The sequence below is a fragment of the Pipistrellus kuhlii genome, unplaced genomic scaffold, assembly GCF_014108245.1.
Source record: "Pipistrellus kuhlii isolate mPipKuh1 unplaced genomic scaffold, mPipKuh1.p scaffold_m20_p_42, whole genome shotgun sequence".
NCBI classification, from domain to species: Eukaryota; Metazoa; Chordata; class Mammalia; order Chiroptera; family Vespertilionidae; genus Pipistrellus; species Pipistrellus kuhlii.
Window position 1 is genome coordinate 1,750,258 of NW_023425543.1, and position 17,488 is coordinate 1,767,745.

At 35.9% G+C, this 17,488-nt stretch overlaps 1 long non-coding RNA gene across 2 annotated transcripts; it reads left to right on the forward strand.

The window, feature by feature from the left end:
* The first annotated feature begins 218 nt into the window (after window positions 1-218).
* On the forward strand, window positions 219-14,058 carry LOC118704313. Of its 2 annotated transcripts, none has more exons than XR_004983373.2 (5): window positions 219-397; window positions 2,920-2,988; window positions 3,541-3,624; window positions 9,125-9,193; window positions 13,691-14,058. It is a non-coding gene; the product is annotated as an uncharacterized LOC118704313 (long non-coding RNA). The 2 variants fall into 2 exon arrangements; XR_006739869.1 differs by lacking the exon at window positions 13,691-14,058 and adding an exon at window positions 12,825-13,017.
* The last annotated feature ends 3,430 nt before the right edge of the window (window positions 14,059-17,488 follow it).

Consider the following 17,488-nt stretch of genomic DNA (forward strand, 5'->3'; position numbering starts at 1 on the left):
AGACACGGCACAAGATGGCCGGAGAGGCTGCAGCTCCGCGAGCTGTCAGGCGCTCCGCCGCGGCCGCGGGACCCGTCCGCCGCCCGGGCCGCCTCGCAGGCCCGAGGAGGGGGCGGCGAAGCGGCCGCGGCGGCCGAGACGAGATGGACCTCGCGCTCGGGGAGGTGGTGGTGGTGGTGGTGGTGGTTGGGGGGGGATCGGATCCCCGGAAACGGCCGCCGGGCCCGCGACGCTGCGGAAAAGTGGCCTCTGCGGCAGCGGCCGCGGCCGCTCCCCGGGGTCCCGGCGGCGGCGGCGGCGGCGGCGGCGGGGCTCGGACCCCGGACGCGGGCGACCAGGCCCAGCGCGGTGGGGACACATCGAGGTTCCCGGCGGCGGCGGCTGCGATCGGAAGCGGGTGAGTAGCTCCCCGGCCCCCCTTTTATTGTCCTTTGTCCTTGGGAGGAAAAGCAAAATGTCCTTGAACGTGGCGAGCAGCAGGAGGACGGGGTAGCGGGCTGGGCCTCTATGCAAACCCTGCGGGGTCGGCGTCGTAGGTTCGAGGCCCCCCCACCCCCACCCCGAGCGGGCCGGGGCCCAGGGCCGGGGGGATCCGGGGGGGGGGGAACCCCGCTGCAGACCCTGCGGTGGGCGATGGGGGGGCTCGGAGGGGGGGTCGAGATCGGCCTCGTTTGCCCGGATCGGGGGCCCCGCCGAGGGAGAAGGGGCGGCGGCGGGGGAACCCGCAGGCGGGGGAGCCCGAAGAGTGGGGGACCCCCGCATCGAGGACCGCAGAACCCCCCCCTTTCCATCCCGGTGAGTTTATTTGGATGTCGAGGGTCCAAGGATCCTTTTTATTATTTATTTTTTTCCAGCTTCTCCTATGGGAGAGCTTTTTTTTAATTTTAATTTTATTTTTTTTTTGCACCTCTTTCCGGGAAGGTGGGAACGATGGAGTTCAAAAAGAACAATGGAAGCCTGACTACGGGGAAAGAAAAAAAAAAAAATAAAACTTTTTTTTTTCTTTTTTCTTTCCTTTTGGGTGTTGGCTCTTAACTCTTTCCAAGCCGATTTTTTGAAAATGGGGCTGCGGAGATATCAAGGGGCTTGATCGTTGATGAAAAATCTTGATGACGTGAAGGTTGTCTTTAAAAAAAAAAAAAATACAAGTTGGAGGAGGAGGAGTGCGACTCGGGTATATTTCAAAAAAATGGGGAAGGCAAGTTTTCTGCAATGTCAAGGCTGTTTGATGGGAATAGATTTTTTTTTTTTTTTTTTTTAAAGCCGGGGCTAGGGCGATGGAAGACGTCTGGTTCCCATTAGTTTGCCTTTGGCCGAGTTTTATCCGGCTTTTCTGGTATTTGGATGATGATTCAAAGACACCGTTTTGTTTGTTTTTTTGGTACTTTTGAAAAAAAGGTCACCATCCGGAGCCGTTATCTTGGAACTGAATCACACCTGGATGTTAGATCGTCCACTTGGGTCCGTTCCTAGACTTTTTTTAAAAAAAGTTTTTAAGTTCATCGTTTGACGATTTGAAAAATAAAGGACGATCATTTGTGTCCTCACCAGCCGTGGTGGACAAAACTTCTACAAAAAGGGGGGTTATTTGGGGCCCCCGATCTCCTTTTGGAAGTTACTTTCTCTCCCGCAGGGTAAATATTGAAGTGGGATCGCTCCCTGGTAAATGGACGGAGAAAGAGGAGCCATATTGGTTGCATTTGTTGCATTGCATGAACATCTAGATAATTCTTACCACGGGGCAGCGTTTTTCATACGTATCGGTTTCAGAAAGGTTGCAGTCCTCTCTGCCTTACGGATTTGGAGAGAAACGTTTGAGAGGGAATTTTTAAGGTTTCAGTTTGCACAAACCGCAAGGGCAAAAAAAACCTTTGTGTATCTTGGAATATTATTTGTCTTCCTTCTGCGGTGTGTGTGCTGTAAAGTACAGGTTTTTGCCTAAAGGATACTGATGGTAAATTACCCAAATCTCCCCCAGTCCTTATAAGATCAGGAACTGCTGCGATCGAGCGCATTCCAGAAGGTGTTTTTGTCGGTAAAATTGCTTTATTTCTGAATAGCATTCATCTAGAACTACATATTGCATCAGTTGCGCATATCTTGAATTTATAGACTCTGTTGTTTAGGTACCAGTTTTTTTTTGTTTTCAAATGAACATTTTTGGATGCTGAAAGTGGTTTTAAATGAATACTCTGAATCTGGTATTTTAGAATCCTTTTTGAATTAGTGAAATGCAAAATAATTGTTGGCATTTTCTGCCTCATAAGGTCTTTTTACAAAAGGAATGGGGGAAGGGAGAGACTGAAAGTGTCAGAGACCCCGGTTTGAAATGGAATAAATGTCATAGATACTACATGTTTGAAACTTGCTTCCAAGACAAAGCTAGTAATCCACTTGGTGAGATCAAATAACTTGGAATTTAAAATTTAAAGTCACCAGGGGCCATTTTAAACTTCACTCATTTCTCCTAGAAGAGTCTATTTTTAATTACTCATAATTTTAAAAGGCATCCTTAGATGATAGGAGGAATAAATGTTAATATCGGAGTCTTTGAAAATGGGAAACTTTTCCTTTTTTGTTGTATTGCCTGTCATCAAAAAAAGAAAGAGAAATACAAGGTCATAATCTTAAATCTGTCCAAAGATGTAAATCTTCTGTATTTTTTTAAATTTTATTTCAAAGCCTTAGTTACAAGTATTAGACTATGCCTCCAAAAGGTGAGGAAAACAAAAGACTGATAGATGTTAAAATTAGAAATAAGCAACTTAAAATGTACAGGTATTGGTAGATGAGCTGCCTTCCATTTATCCATAGATGATTGAGTATTTTTTTCTCATTGTTTCATCATACTGAAAGTTAGGCCAAGAAATGTTTAAAAATCAAAACGTTGATATCTTCCTTTTTTTTTTTTTTTTTAAGGTGACTTACAAGATTAAAATAAAATTTGGTTGATGATGGTTCTGAACAAATACAGCTCTTTTATTTGAGGTAAGACTGGGTAAATTTTTATGACTTTGACATAAAAAAACAAGCTTATTAGGTTTTGTTTTTGTTCTTTGAGAATTTATATTTCCAGCAAGTATGATTACGAATCAGAGTAAATATCTGGGAAAATTTTACAAAGCCTTTAAATCTTTTCATTGGATAGAAAGTATATATGGCATGGCCATTGTAACTCAGTGGTACTATAATTTGAATCCTTTATGCCTTTGTTTAATTTGGGGAACAAAAAAAGACTAATTATATTTTTAGGAAAACCAGGAACCAAAGATAGACTTTTTCTTTTTAGGTTCCTAATACACTTTGCAAACAGTTTTAATCTTTTCAATGTGTAAATAAATACATTTATTGGAAAATTTGAGCTAGTTATTATTTTTACTAATAGATTTCGGGGAAGAACATTTTAAAAATCAAATTTTGTGAGCGTAGATTTTAGTGTTTGTTTCTTTTACGTAATAAAAAGTTGTAAAACACGTATCCCTACTTGCTGTTGGTTGTTATATCAATAAATTGCTTAGAATATTTTTTCCCCCCCAAAAGAAACCATTTTGAAGACTGAGACCGTGGAGTTTCATATCTGACAATAAAGGAAATCTTTGCAGAAGGCTGTATTTTATATAGCAAGTAAGTAAATGTTTTACCCACCATCTAAAATTTAGTGCCTACCACAATTTACGTAGGAAAATATCAGTAAATTTTGTCAATGAAACAAACGGTAGTCTGTTTCTTTATCTTGAAAACATGAGAAAAAGCCCATCAAATGCCATTTCTTTACATCAAAACTCTTTCATATTAACATTGAAATAGTTGATACATGTAGTTTCTGTCAGAACAGTATGATATTAAGTACTTTCCAATAAAATAGTGCTGCAGGTTAATCAGTAGTTGAGTCATCAAAATTACCTTTACGATCTTAAGCGTACATGATACTGATCACGTTTTAGAAATGGCCTAGAATTTTGCATTTGCAGATCTTAGGGTTCTTAACTATATTTCTAAAACTAAATAGAAAACTTCATATTCTAGTTGCTACTTAATGGATTTTAAATAGTCCATTAAAACAAAACAAAACATTTTCATGAGTTTTCAAACAAATACAAAATGACTTATTTATGGGAAAGTAGAATAAAGCATCCAAAGAGACCTCCGTATTATTTTAAGTCGTAAAATGGAGAAGTAATTTCCAGTAAGCATACCATAATTTTACATCTTAAAAGTAGATATGTGAGTGGAAAAAAGTGTCCACTGATAATTTTCAGAAAATATTCTTTATTCGTAAGTTAATACTGAATGTGAAAATTATTGTCAAGCTGATATTAGTAAGGGTTTGACAGAGAAAATATAATAATAAATATCTTGGGGAATGCTAACAATAGCCAAATTAGCATTATTCGGGCAAGTTTACCTTTGTCCTTGAAATTTATGTGGAAAATATTTTTATCTCGTTATTTGCTTATTCTATTGATTCAAATAGGTAATAAAGATAATATTTTTATTGCCTTTGCTTTGGTTTAATTTTTTCTTTACAGTCCTTTGCAATTTGATCAAATTTGTGTTTCTCGTATGTGGGGAAAAAACAGAATGTTACACCTTTAACTACAGTGTTTTAAAGAGAAAAGATGCCACACAAAATATTCAAAACATCTTTTATCCCAAGCTTCTTTTTTTTTTTAGTAACATATTTTGCACAACAGCTTTTATTTTACTTACTTATTTTTATATATTTTTATTAATTTCAGAGAGGAAGGGGGAGAGAGAAAGAGATGGAAACATCAATGATGAGAAAGAATCATTGCTGGGCTTCCTCCTGCACGCCCCCTACTGGGGATTGAGCCCGCAACCCAGGCATGTGCCCTTGACTGGAATTGAACCCGGGACCCTTCAGTCTGCAGGCCTACACTCCATCCACTGAGCCACACCAGCTGGGGGTACCCCAACCCTCTTTAACACAAATGCCCATGCTAGTTTCCTCTATGCAAATGACTGTCATTCAGATACAAAATTTGAGAATTTGGCATCTTAAGACAAATGTATGTGAAGTATGACGTCAGCTTAAATATAAATTGGCAATACATTTATAATGACCTACCATAGGTGCAATTTAACCCATAAAATAAATGAACAACGGTTTAAGGTTAGAAATGTTAAAGGAAGATTTTTATTTTTTTAGTATGTAGAGAAAAATCTAAACGATGTAGTAACTTCTACTCCAGTCTAACGGAATTCAACTCTCCCTTTATCATCAACAAGATAAAAGGATTATAATAGATTACATTTTAAGAAGGTTTTCATGTACTTGAGCTGACCTTCACGATAGTGCTTATATTCATTGTTTGGTTATTTGGGGCTTGAACCAAGCTTGTATAATGGGCAATAATAAGTTTGATGGACAAAAATAATGGGCACATTGAAGACAAATATAAATGTAGTTACTATTATTTTAAAATACTATATTTCATTAGGAAAATAAATTACTTAGTTAAATGCTATTTTCTGCTTAGCGGATCAAAGTAAATGTTAAATATTTACTTTTAACTGAGCATTTTTAACCAATTCTTGAATTTAAAAAAAAAAAACACCCGATGAAGTTGGTGATTAGTTTGGATTTATGTTTGTTATCATGGTAATAACTGTTTAAAAAAATTACATGAAGTTCCACACAAGTGAAAGAATGCTTATAGTTAATTACAAGTTTTTTTTAAGCCATGGCATAACACTTAGAAGCTAGATTATGGGAAATAGATAATTTTGAATATAAACATTTTTCAAGGTTAATTTACTGTTTCTCAGTTCCTTAAATATTAACGTACCGGGACTGGGACCACTAATAAATTTACTCTTTCTCCTGTCTGTTTTTATTCTTTGTTGAGAGACATAACGTAAGAGGCAAAGATAATTTGAAAACATCTCTATCTTCTGCATTAATGAAAGGTAGAAGTGTGTGTTAGAGAGGAAAATACAACTGAGATTCAGCAGTAAATTAGCCCTGTAATGTTGGCATCTTATTCAGTGTACACCTTGCTGGCACGAAGTATTGAGTTTCCTATCTCTTAAGATACCATTTAGCTCTTAAATTCTGCTATAAAAATAATAGGAGTGTCTATTTCTCTTACAAAAAGCGGAGAATAGTTTTTATAATTTTTGCATCGCAAATTACGCAGTTCTATGGTGAAACTATTTGGATAAGACCAGACCCGTACAATCGTGTCCCCGGCATTCTTAATTTTAGGAATTTCCAGATATTAATAAACAGTATATACGAAGACATTGGAAAATTAATCGTAATTTGTTTTTAAACAATTAAGAGAATGCTATAGTAAAAAGCATTATTTGGAGTTTTGAAAATGATTATTCGATTAAATATATTTAATCTTTAGGCCCTGGTTGGGTAGCTTAGTTGGTCAGAGGACCTTTCGGTTCAATCTCCATACAAAAAGCAACCAACGAATGCATAAGTAAGTAGGACAATAAATCGGTATTTGTCTCTCTCTCCTCCCTCCGTCTCTACATTAAAAAATGTTTGCTTTATCTAATGAAACATTGGCAGCTGATCATTGGGATTATAAATGATAATGCCTGGCATAATTAACGTAAGAAATTTCTATATTTAGATATCATTGTTTTATCAGCTACCTTCCTTTTCCAGATTGAGTGGCTTAATTCTAACTTTTGATTTTCACATTGGTTATTTTTTCTGAATGTAAATTAACCATTACAATTTAAATGATTGTCTTTACATAGCATTTAAGTAGCATTTTTCTTTATAAAAATTTGATATAGTTGATTTAAACATAGTATAAAGCTAGATAGTCTTGTTTTTTGAAAAACAACCCTATGCTTTTGAAACTAAGCCATTTATATGAAATGAAATATTTCCCAAACAATAAATTATGTAATATGTACTATATAGTAATCATAATTTTAATCTAGATTATCATGTTCAGTATTTTGCTTAACTTTAATGGTTTGTGAGTTGTCTTGTGGCAGTTTTCTAATGACTTTCACGACCTTATTTTTGTGGAAGATACTTCATATTTCTTAGTGTTCTCAGATCTTATTCTCAGTTTCAATGTTAATTGTTTGAAGGGTTTTAAAAGATGACAAGCTCGAATATTATAAGAAAAGCACAAATGGACTAATGATAATAATATAAGACTTGACCAAAACTATCTTTGCCTTTTATTATAAAAAGCCCAGGTAGCAAAATGGTTATTTACATGGCACCTATAAGTTCATATTCAATGAGAATCTATAATACTGCAAAATATTAAAGATAGGTAGGAACAAGAGCCAAATTATCAACTTGTATAGTCTGCTTATGCCAATCTTGGCTGCTTCTTCAAAGGAAGGTGCAAAGCACTACGTAATTTAAAAAAATATATATATATTATTGATTTTTAACAGAGAGGAAGAGAGAGGGATAGAGAGTTAGAAACATCAATGAGAGAGAAACATCCATCAGCTGCCTCTTGCACACCCCCTACTGGGGATGTGCCCATAACCAAGGTACATGCCCTTGACCAGAATCAAACCTGGGACCTTTCAGTCTACAGACTGATGCTCTATCCATTGAGCCAAACCGGTTTCAGTGACTGCGTAAATTTTTGAGAAGGAGCCAATATGATAGATTATGTTTGTGTTAGCACAAAGTGAGATCCCAATCCTTTTCTATATTTGGTGGAGGCTAAGCCCAGAGGTACATACTTATATTGGTCCGTAGCTTTTTGTATTAGCACATTATCAGACCAATGTGACATTTCTTTCACCGGTATTCTTTAAATCAGCTATACCCTTCTCTAAGGGGTTATATCAATTTATTTTAATTGGTTGATTTAAAATTCAGAAAATCCTCTCTTCCTTATAAAGTCTTAACTAAATTGGAAGCTTACAAATAAATAATTCTGTTCCTTGTAAATTGCTTTATTACCCAGTGGGAGGATATTTGGCACCTTACTCTCAGAGGTAATTTTGAAGCCGACTTTTGCTGTATTGATTGATTAGTCAAAATGATTAAAGGGATTTAGACTTGGTAAGAAAATCAGGAACTTGCTGCATAATTGGAAAATTTGAAATCATAGCCTGGAAAAGCATTTGGGTAGCTAAGTTTAACTTAAATCCTAAACTGTGCTTTCGCTTTCTAAAAAGTTTTAGATTGCTATACTTTACTGCTAAACTTCTAAACAGCTTTTATTTGGGCGGTAGGTCAACATGTTGTGATTATTATAATCATACTTTGGAGCAGGAGTGACTGAAAATAGTATTTAACTTATATTCAGAAGATAAACATCGGAAACAACTCTTCCATGTTTAGTTTATGATAGTCTTAACTAGTGATATTTTTGTTATCAAGTATGTATTTTAGAAAAGATTTGAGTTGAGTAGATCAGTACAATTAGTAAAAATAGTTAGAAATTGTGCCTAAAGATTCCTTTCCAACACTTGACCTTTGAATAGTGTACATGATAATGTGATAAGTACATGATAATTTAAAGTAATATTCTATATAATAACAGCCCAGTGACTAGATGACTGAGCAACCGGTCGACCGCTTGCTATGACACGCACTGACCACAGGGGGCAGATGCTCAATACAGGAGATGTCTCCTAGTGAGTAGTCAGTGTGCTCCCACAACGGGAGAGCTGCTAGGCTGACTGGGATGAACAGCGCCCCCACAGTGGGCTGATCCCAGCAAGCTATTCAAGTTTTCCTTTAGAATTTTTAAATGTAGACAAATGAAAGACCAGAAGATAAAATAATTTTATTCTATTAAGTACTGATGTTGGCTCTACTTAAACAACTGGGTCTCAACTCTTGCTGTCCATTTGGTCTACCTGGGGAAGCCCAAATTTTTGCTTTCTCTGTTGGAGTTCTTGGGGACAGAGATTTAGACATTCACATTTTTTATGGTAACTCATTTTACACGTGAGCCTCCTGTACAGCCAAATTTAAGATCCTCTGCAGTGAAACCTTTTATCTTTTTATTTATATACATACACGTGTCTTGGTCTTCTGGCGAGTGATCCTTACAAGATATTTCTGATTAAATCATGGCATATTAATACTATTGTATTATTGTTATTTTTTTTTCTACGCATAAAATTATATTCTTTTGGTTTTCTGCAGAAATGGGAATCCTGAGACTGAATCTCTAAAGGGCCTGTACAACGTAATAGATGTTGGTGGAAGCATTTAGTAAGTTTACTCAATTTACATGTTTTGCCTGTTTTTAATCTTAAATACAACTTTGGAAATTTTGAGTACTTGAGTTAGAATTATAAAAATACATAGGGATTTAGTGACGCTCAAAGCAACACAAAAAAATAAAAACAGCATGGTTAGGTGTGTGTGTGTGAAGTTTGTTATTTAAATTTTGCTTATTAATTTATTCTAACCTATTATTTCCTACTTCCTTCACTGAAACTGAGGCAAGATGTACAATGCAGAGAAACCCATTTTTGAACATGCTTAGATCTGGTGTTAGTAAACGCCCACAATTTTTTTTTAAATAAAGTTTTATTGGAACATAACTCTGCTCTTTCATTCACACATTATCTGTGTCTACTTTTCCACTACAACCGCAGAGTTAAGAATAGTTTAGTTAATGGTCACAAACCCTAAAATATTTACTCTATTGTCCTAGATCCATCTTGTCAACTTGACCTTACATATGTAGAAATCAGAAGCCCTGGGTTTCTCTAATAGATTTCATTGTAGTAATGCTAATAAATTAAATAATCCTGAACTTCCCTTTTTTGAAAGTTTAATAATAATTTCTTCTGACATTGGGGATATGCTCTGATATTAGAAGACTTGGTTACAAATACAATGGGAGCAATTTTTCCAACTCCCGACCTGGGAAATAGTGTGAAACAAGTTAGTGGTGAGGCTGTGTAATGGAATTTGGATGAATTCTCCAAAGGATTTATTACTGGAAAAATTTTACATATGATGATTACATACTAACTGTTTCTTAAATACACTTATTTTGAATCACATTTGGAAATTAGATTCTAGATAATTTTTTATTCTGATTATTATTTCAACTTCCATTGTATAAGTGGCCATTAAGGCCTGCAAAATAATGTTCTTTTTTTTTTTTTTTAATGGGAGTGTTGAGGACAGAGATGAAAACTTTCCTAATATAGTACAATTGTTGACCTTGTCTTACCAAATATTTTGAAGAGATTAGTTGCCTGGCATATAGTGGATGCTCAATAAATACTTATTGATTTATTATTTTATGTAGTGTCTATTAAACATTATCAACTAGTGTTTTGTGTATAATAAATAAACAAACAAATTCATTCTTGAAACATTAGTTTTAATACTTTATTTTTTCAGTGTGCCTGAAAGCTAAAACCTTGGACTCAGTAATAATGAAAACTGAGAAAAAAACTATAACTCTCAATCTCTTAAACACATGTAGTTGACTATTAAACTAATAGGGGCAATAGGGAAGATTTCATTTGATTGCAAGACCTTGAAGATGATTCAATTATCACAATTAACAGTTGACTGGTCTTTCTCAGATCATTTTGTAGTTAGTTTTTATGCCCACTTTATTAAGATCCAGACTTTAAAAAATGTATACTATATATTTCTATTGATTTCAGAGAGAGAGAGAGAAACATCAATAATGAGAGCATCATTGATCGGCTGCCTCTTGCGTGCCCCCTACTGGGGAGCGAGCCTGCAACCCTGGCATTTGCCTTTGACTTGAATTGAACCCAGGACTCTTCTGATAGAGCATCAGTACCTAGGCTGACACTCTTGTCCACTGAGCCAAACCTGCTAAGACAAGATCTGGACTTGTTAATATACTGTAATCCTATGAAGGATTTGAGCTCTTACTGGGTAGTGAGACAAAATATGAATTTTCTATGAAATGTTTTCATATTAAAGACCAATACATAGAATATTGAAATCAAGCCATAAACACCAAGGACAAAACTTTATTAATTACATGATGGGAAATAACAGTTTCTGTTCTGCATTATAATTTTATATCCATCTGTTCCTTTGGTTTTGCAATAAGTGTTTCAGTTTTAAGATGATTTGGTGATTTGTGGCATTATTAGAGTCCCCTGCTTTTAAAATTAAGAATCATTAATCACTTCTTTGTCTTTGTATTTCTTCCTGTACCCCACAGAAATTGGGGCTGGGAAGTAGAGATAAGGAGATTACTTATTTTGGGGGAGTACCTCTTAAATTCAGATCTGTAATGAACCATTTACTTGCATTTGAGTTAACAATGCTTTATTTTACAATGCCTCAGTGTTTTTGGAACAAATTTACTGAATCGGAATTGAAACAGAAGATCTCCTTAATTTTATGTTTTGTTTTTTTTTTGGATGTACAGGATTCGTGAATTTTAAGAGGTAGCAATTCCTGTTTTCTTAGTATAGTAGTATCCTTTACCTTTGCTTGCGGGATTTACCTTAGAAAAAGCAATTTTCCTTAAAAAGAAGACATAAGCCGAAACCCATTAGGCTCAGTGGATAGAACGTTGGCCTGAGGACTGAAAGGTCCCGGGTTCGATTCTGGTCAAGGGCATGTACCTTGGTTGCGGGCACATCCCCAGTGGGGGGCGTGCAGGAGGCAACTGATTGATGTTTCTCTCTCATCAATGTTTCTAACTTTCCCTCTTCCTTCCTCTTTGTAAAAAAATCAATAAAATATATATTAAAAAAAAAAAGACATAAACTAGTGAACATCATAGTGGAAAAGTCTAACTTTTCATAGTATGAGCTTGAAGCTAACCTTTTATGTGAAATAGACAAAAGATCTGGGTCTCTTTGATGATGCTATTCTAGATCAAAGCATCATATCTCCAGTATGTCTATAGCCATTTACACATTACTGGAGAGACATAGAGTAATATAATAGGCTTTGATATCAAATTAGATCAAAGCATCATCTCTCCAATATGTCTATAGCCATTTACACATTACTGGAGAGACATAGAGTAATATAATAGGCTTTGATATCAAAACTCCACTCAGTTTTTTTTGTACTGATGTCATATTAGTGCAACACTAAAAATTTTTTAAAGCAGAAAGTGTTTTAAGTAACTGACTCCATGATTCTATGGATTCTTCTGAGATCTCATTACTATTGGAATATAAGTTATATGAATTTAGTAAGGTTGGTTTATAGATCTCCAAGTCTGTGACTATCGTGGTATATCAGTAATAGCTAGCATTTATTGAGGTCTTTCTATATGCCAGGTAATGTAAATACTATAAAGATGCTATCTCACTTAAGCCTCACTACTGCTGCCAGAGGTAGGTACTGCTTTAACTATTTCACAGATGAACTGAATTTTGTCACCAAGAATATTTCTAGGCTCAAAGAACTCCTGCCTGCTTTTTTTTGTAATTTTTCAACATAACCGTGCTTATTAGCAATTTTAGGTTTTGTAAGAATTTGGAATTCCATGAAAATGAATGGCTTGACTGAGCACTTTTACTTAATAAAAACATTCTTACTTTTGGCTTTTGATTGACTTTAAGGAATACAGATTGATCATGGTTTTTAATGTTATAGAAGTGTCTATAAACTAATGATTTTGAGTAATTTTGGAATGATATTAATCTCATTAGGCTTTTTTTTTTTAATTTAAAGAATGTGCTTTAAAAGGAAATTTTTTCTGGATAAATTTACCTCTTATTCTGAAGCAGAAGACTATAGAGCATTGATTTACCATTTCATGAACTCAGTTGAATAAATTGCATTTATAGACATCAAAATGATTGTAACTTGATATCAATGCTTTAGTTTCATTGTTCATCATAATAGTATTTACTTCCCCAACTTCATTTAGAGCTTGATTTTGCATCAAAACAATAGAGATTGGGGAAAAATTGGTTTATAGTTAACTCTGCAAGAGGAATGAAGGTATTTTTATAGTTCTATATAGAAATGTATATCCCTTAATATAAAGGAATGAACAATTCAGATGGAAGATATTTTACTAATGTGGGGAATGAATAAGTTTCAGGCTGGAGAGAAATTGGCAAAATAAGGAGAAATACTTTTGTTTATTACTGATTTCTTAACACTCACTTTGAGTAGTTTTCTAAAATATAGATGATAGTATTTCTTGGTTAACTAAATAATTTATTAAGTAGATTTTTAAATTGTATACTAGAGGCCTAATGCATGAAATTCATGCAAGCGGTTTGGCTTTGTCCAGAAGGATGTCTGGTCTAATTAACATATTATGCTTTTATTATTATGGATTATAGATACTTGACAACAAATTCTAATTATAGTTCAGGATACAAGGTATTAACTACCTAATGAGCAAAAATGCTATTATATTTAATAACTTCTTAGTCACCCAGACTTTATAAATTTAGTTTGAGAGCTGCAGAATTTACAGAGGAGGCCCAGACTAAAATTTATATTTGCAATTATGTTTGTCCTGATTCATCAGGATTATTTATTCAATGTTAACATCACCTGGCTTCCCACTTATCCCTTTCATTCAAAGTAGTTGAGTAATATATTTGTCATTCTCTGAGAAACATTTGATATTTTGGCAGTAGGAGTATTTTATTTGTATATAATTTGCCATCTGAATAGCATTTAATGGCAAATATCAAATAAGCCAAGCTGACACTTTGCCTTTTTTATTTATTTATTTATTTATTTATTTATTTATTTATTTATTTATTTTTACCCTAGTGGCTACATATTTCCAGCATTCTCAGATATGTAGCTAAGAATAGAGGCATTTTTATTGTCTATTTGCAATATTCTAAGTAAAATTAACATCTATTGGACTGGAAAACTATGCTGTGATTGATCCACTGCTTTGTTTTCTTTTATCCCCTAGGATTCTTTTACATAATTAGTTTGGTTTTGTGTGTGTGTGTGTGTGTGTGTTTTGTCTTTTTTGAAGAAGATTGGAAAGTTCTTCATTGACATTTAAAATCCATAGTATTGCTGTAATTTAGCTTTCTGGGATTTTTGAATTTGAATTTTTGTCTTCTACAGAAACTAAAACAGTATCACATTTAACTAGTAAAAATTTAACTCTTTACTGCTACTTTTTGAAAAAATATATATTTTTATTGATTTCAGCGAGGAAGGGAGAAGGGGAGAGAGAGAGAGAGAAACATCAATGATGAGAGAAGATCATTGGTTGCCTTCTGCACGTCCCCCAACCAGGGACTGAAGCTGCAACCAAGGCATTTGCCCTGACCTGGAATCAAACCATGGCCTGATTCATGCTTAACCACTAAGCAAGCCAGGCTACTGCTACTTTTTTTATGGTTACATGTGTATCTGTGACAGTAAAAGAACTTGTTACTTGTGTACAGTCTGATTCTCTCATTGCCAAGTTGTGTGTGTAGTACATATAACTTCAAACAAGAGAGTTTCCTAGTTGAAAGCTGTTACAGAATTAGAGCTTTGTGTATGGTAAGAGTGTCTTGAAGGTGGGTGGATGTTTTCTGTGTGAAGGAATCAGATGATTGGTATTCCAACAGCGTTTTTTTCTTTTAAGCTTGAAGAGTCTCAAATGGACCCTACCACTGAGAAACCAAGATGGCAGTCCACGGTGGGGAATAGAGGAGAATGGATTATTACAAGAGTGCTGTGATAATTTACATGGGTTCTTTTAACATGGATTTCATGAAATGAAACGAAGACAATAGGTTTCTTACCAACACAGATGGACAGTGGATTTGACTTTCTAAAGACTTTTTGTATCATTAAACAAGTCCATTTTTGACATTTGGAGATGAAAGATGGCACGCTAACAGAGATGATAGTTTGTACGCCTGGAATATTTTTTCAGTTTGATTTGTATGACTATGACCTTGTGAAATGTTAACTTTAATAAAATTTCTAACGCTTTAAAATTTCTCAGTTTGGGCTTTTTTTTTTTTTTTAAGCTGATGCGTCGTTACATTAAGTGTTCATTTATCGCCGTAAATGACAATTTGGCCTTTACAGTGTCCAGCAGTGAAGTGTATTGAATAAAGCTGGTAAAATGGCAATGGTGTGCTGGGAAATATTTCACTTCGTTGATTAAGATTTATTTCCACAAGTCGTGGAAATTTATTTGTGCTTTAAGAAATGCCGTTTTATGTTTTCTCAAATATCTTGCAAAATGACCAACTAATAGGTAATAATAGAATCTTTAATTTGCCACATGATTTTAATGAGCGTTCAAAACAAAATTCATTTTGTGTCAAAATTCAGGATGAGGGATACTGTATTTTTCTGAGTTTTGTGTTGATGAAAAGGTCTTTTGAATCTGCACTTAATATTGAAAATAAAACATCTTGCAAAAAAAGTTGCAAGATGAACAAAAGTTGCCTCTTACTGTCTTTTAGTTAATGTTAGGGGAAGAAATGTTGGATTTATTAGGGAAGTGTCCTTTAAGATATTCATAAAAGACCTTATAATGTGGGTAGCAATATTGTCTATAATATACTTTATGTAAATGTGAAATAGGAAGATTCTGTATTTTCCTTATTGTCTACATTTAGGAATTTAGAATAAATCACACCTTGTCACAAATGACTTATATTTGATTTTCAGGTGAATACTGGCATTTTATTGATAAACAACTGATACTAAGTTTATAAATGGGTGGTAGGCTTTATTTTGATAAACCAAATCAATTGTTGGTATTTTCCCTTTATACCTGGAAAGTTCAGCTTATGTGTTTTGTGTGTGTGTGTGTGAGAGAAAATAGCTAATCATACTGTGGTTTGTGATTAATGTCAAATACTATAGCACACATATTGGTTATCCATACATGTGCAGTGTTTGAAGTGATTGGTTTGTATATATCAAAAGCGGAATTTTGGGTTTGGATTTTGGTACAAATTTACGTTGTGTAGAAAGCGAGGAATTGAAACTGGGTTTTGAGTATGGCTTTTACGTTGACCTAGATGCAACTTGTTGCTTTTGTTGGGTATAAAGCGAAAGTGGATGTCATCAATGAGAAAAGGACATTGTTCTGGAAGATTATCATGTCGAATAGGGAAAGTTTATTTGATTTCTTTTTTTGGCGTGTGACTATTTTCTTGGATACGTGACTATTTTCTTGGGTGCTTTTTGAGAGAAATAGTCTTGAACGATTTGTTTTTGGCATTAGTATTAATTTTGTTTTCCGTGGATGTTACGGTTCTGATATTTAGGAGAATTTGCCCTGTGGCATTCATTACTTTGATAACTTGCTGTCAAATGTGATCTATTTTAATTATTGTCAAAAATCTGAACATACTCAGAAATTGATTTGAAGTACAAGGGGAGAGTTGGGGGTATATGTGTCGTGTTGGATTCGGAGGTCCAGTTTCTTGGATCCCTTATTTGAAGGGACAATGGTAGTTCCATATTCTTGAGTTTCATCACTTGATTTTGCCCGAATCGATGTGGGAAGAAAATATATTGTGACTTTGAGATCTGGGGAGGGGGTGTAAAGTTTGCAAGGTTGTGGAATGGGTTAAAGAAATTTGTGAAAATACAAAAGAAAAAATCGAGATGCTCGAATAAAAAAACGAGTTGCGTTAATTTTTGCCCTACTGCAACTGAACACTAGGGAGGCGCTCATGAGCTATACCCCCTCTACCAGTTGGGATGGAAAATGCCCTCTCATTGGGTCTTTAGACAATTTCAGCCTTCCTAAAGCAGTCACACTTGTTCATTTATGAGATTGGACATTTTTTGCTTTTTCTTTAGAAATCATTTTATCCTGGGTGGGGCTCGTTTTTTATTAAAAAGTCCCCTATGAAGATCAGCCTCCATTTTCCCAACAATGATCCCTTTTTTTTATATCAAAATGGCTTTCTAAAACCCCACTTCCTGCCCAGAAAGGAAGTTATTTCAGCCCCAGGACTGAACTAGGGAGCAGATCTTGAGACAAAAGGCACCAAATTCCATTTCTCTCTGGCTGCAAAAGGGTGCCTGAGCCAGTGGGGGTTAAGGAGCCCTCCCCCGCCTCCCCTGATGGGGTGGTCTGGAGGGGCAGGGAGGTGTGGGCATGTGGGGTCCTTTGACTCCCTGGCATGGAGAGATCTTTTTTTTCTCTCTTTCTTTCTTTCTTTTTTTTTTTTTTGGTGGAGATGAAGGGGTGGGTCTATGGTACATCACCTGAGTTGTGGGGTAAATGTAGAGAGTGTCAATCAAAGGCACAGCTCTCAGAGCTGGGAAGGAGGCTCTCCATGGCGGCCGTGCCTTAGAGAGGAGCGCGCAGGCTGCTCCCTGCCTTTCGCCCTCACTTTGCGCAACTTTCCCCAACTTTCGGGCCGCCCCGGGGGGCCCCCGCGGCCCCCTACCTCCCCTAGACACCCACGGGGGTCGATCCGAGCCCCTTTTCGGGGGAAAAGAACCTTTTTGGGGCTTTTTTCCTCGGTGCCTTTGCTGGAGAGAAGCAGCCGCACGCAAAGCCCAGGTCGTTGTTTTTCCAGCTTAGAAGCCATGGCGCACCTCCATTTTTGTGCGCTCTCCTAATGAGGCTTTTTTTTC